The following is a 3,221-nucleotide window of genomic DNA, read 5'->3' as shown; positions in this document are numbered from 1 at the left end:
TGTCAGAAACAGAACAGTCTGTAATGATCTGAACACCAACCATACTTATGCTACTAAAAAATATATTAAATAAATTAGTGGACGTGAGAAATTTGTCTATTAATCTTCTTCAAAAAGAATCAGGACCAAAGCACTCTTATGTAAAAAATGGCAGCTAATCTCGTGAGCGCAAAGTTTCTGTTTTTTACAGCAAGATCACATTAACTTTCACCCAAGTCTTCCCAAAAGTCTTACTTGGTACTTTATTGAAACAAAATATATAAAAAATGATTAATACAGTATCTTAATCATGTAAACACACACAAAACAATAAGGGTAAATATTGGGTTGTCTCCCAACAAGCGCTTTTCTTTAATGCCTTTTAGCTAGGCATGATAATTTCAATGATGCTCATACAAAAGATAAGAATTGAAACATAAAAAGAGCATCATGAAGAAGATGACTAGAACATTTAAACCTATCCCACTTCCTACGCCTAGGGATTTTGTGAGCACACAATTTATGGGAACAAGAATCAACTAGCATAGGAAGGCAAAACAAGTATAACTTCAGAACTTTAAGCACATAGAGAGGAAAACTTGATATTATTGCACTCCTACAAGCATGTATTCCTCCCTCATAATAATTTTCAGTAGCATCATGAATGATTTCAACAATATTACCATCACATAAAGCATTCTTTTCATGATCTACGAACATAGAAATTTTACTACTCTCCACATAAGCAAAATTCTCCTCATTCAGAATAGCGGGATCACTAGTTCCTAAAGTTGACACTCTTCCAAAGCCGCTTTAGATGATAGTGTTATTCATACTCCAAAAGATATAAGTGAAGTTCATGGAGCATTCTACAATTAATATAGACTAACCCATATCCAAGCTCAAAATTTATAAGTGAAGCACACGAAACATTCTATAAAACCATACTCAAAAGATTTAAGTGAAGCTCAAAGACCAATTCTATAAGATCATACTTAAAAGATTTAAGTGAAGCACATGAATTATTCTATAAATTGATGAAGGGACATCTCATACTAGCATGGTTATTTAAGAAAAAGAAAAACACAAAGGACACAAATCATGTGAACAAAACAAAAACCGAGTGAGGGAGTCCTGGATTAGGGGGTATCCGGACAGCCGGACTATATCCTTTGGCCGGACTGTTGGACTATGAAGATACAAGATTGAAGATTTCGTCCCGTGTCTGGATGGGACTCTCCTTGGCGTGGAAGGAAAGCTTGGCAATAGGGATATGTAGATCTCCTTCCTTGTAACCGACTCTGTGTAACCCTAGCTCCCTCCGGTGTCTATATAAACTGGAGGGTTTAGTCCGTAGGACGAACAACATACAATCATACCATAGGATAGCTTCTAGGGTTTAGCCTCTCTGATCTCGTGGTAGATCAACTCTTGTACTACTCATATTATCAAGAACAATCAAGCAGGACGTAGGGTTTTACCTCCATCAAAAGGGCCCGAACCTGGGTAAACATCGTGTCCCCTGCCTCCTGTTACCATCCGCCTAGACGCACAGTTCGGGACCCCCTACCTGAGATCCGCCGGTTTTGACACCGACATTGGTGCTTTCATTGAGAGGTCCTCTGTGTTTTCATCGTTAGGCTTGATGGCTCCTTCAATTATCGATAGCGATGCAGTCCAAGGTGAGACTTTTCTCCCCGGACGGATCTTTGTATTCGGCGGCTTCGCACTGCGGGCCAACTCGCATGGCCATCTGGAGCAGATCGAGAGCTACGCCCCTGGCCATCAGGTCAGATTTGGAAACTTGAACTACATAGCCGACGTCCACGGAGACTTGATTTTCGATGGATTCGAGCCTTGCCGAGTGCGCCGCACGGTCACGATGAGCATGATTTAGCTCTACCATCGGACAGTGTTTAGGAGATGCACCGGCGACCGCTCCGACCCTCAATTCAGAGCCAACTGCGCCCTCCAGGGACGGGTGGATAGACCCCGCCACGGAGGCCGCATTCTCATCGGCGATCGAGCCAAGTATCGACCTTACCCTTCACTAGAGCCATGACGCCAAACTGCCGGATTCTTCCCCCGCCACGGACTCCCAACCGCCTGCGCCCGTGCCTATCGAATCTGACTAGGCTCCGATCATGGAGTTCACCTCCGCGGATATCTTTCAGCACTTGCCCTTCGGCGACATACTGAACTCATTAAGGTCTCTTTCCCTGTCCGGAGAGTCCTGGCCGAACTATGTCCGGCAGGATTGGGATGCGGATGATGAAGAAATTCGCCGCCCACCCACCACCCACTTAGTGGCCACTGTCGACGATTTGACCGACATGCTCGACTTCGACTCCGAATACATCGATGGTATGGACGACGATGCAGGAGACGAACAGGAGCCACTTCCCACATGGCACTGGACGCCCACTTCATCATATGATGTATACATGGTGGACACACCCAAAGAAAGCGACGACGAGGAACGGAAGGACGCAACGAAGGGTTGTTTCCTCGAGATGCAGTCAAAACGGCGGCGTAAGCGCCACTCCAAATCCCGCCTCGGCAGAAACAGCGATCATATAGACCCAGCGATAGAGCAGGGTGAGCCAGCGGATGACAAACACGGCATTGAACCATCATCCGACCACGGCAACACGGGGAATCAAACCGAATAACCCGACTCCGTCGAAGATAACAGTCCGGACGACATCACACCGAACAGGCACTCGGAGCAACAGAATAAACATCAAAGGCTTGTTGCCACTGCGAGGAGTCTGAAAAAGCAGAAGCAAAGGCTCAGGGCTGCACAAGACACACTCAGAATTAGATGGAGTGAAGTACTCAACACTGCAGCAAAGTACGGCGGTAGTGGCCACACAAAGAGCTACCCGAAGCGAAAGCTTCTACCTGAATTCGATGAGGAGGCCTTAGATCCCCCTCAATCAAAAAACAAAACAGCCATCCGGTCGGATAGACAACCTCGTGGCCAACACAGAGCGGCAAACGATGCCGCACGCAAGCCAGTACGCGATCCACGTGAGGGCTCGCATCAAAAGGACGGCGCAACCAGATCCATCTATGGGCCAAGCAAGCGCGCTCCAGCACACAATGCAACACAACAAACATCCGAACACCACGGTACACCCAAATACAGGGGTGTCGCACACCCCCAATGTTTCATCGATGAGGTGCTGGACCATGAATTTCCAGAGGGATTCAAACCCGTAAACATAGAGGCATACGGC

This window comes from Triticum urartu, chromosome 4A (assembly GCF_056163025.1).
Source record: "Triticum urartu cultivar PI428250 chromosome 4A, HENAU_Tu73, whole genome shotgun sequence".
Taxonomy (NCBI): Eukaryota; Viridiplantae; Streptophyta; class Magnoliopsida; order Poales; family Poaceae; genus Triticum; species Triticum urartu.
The sequence above is the reverse complement of the archived record's forward strand: the minus strand, read 5'-3'. Positions refer to the sequence as shown.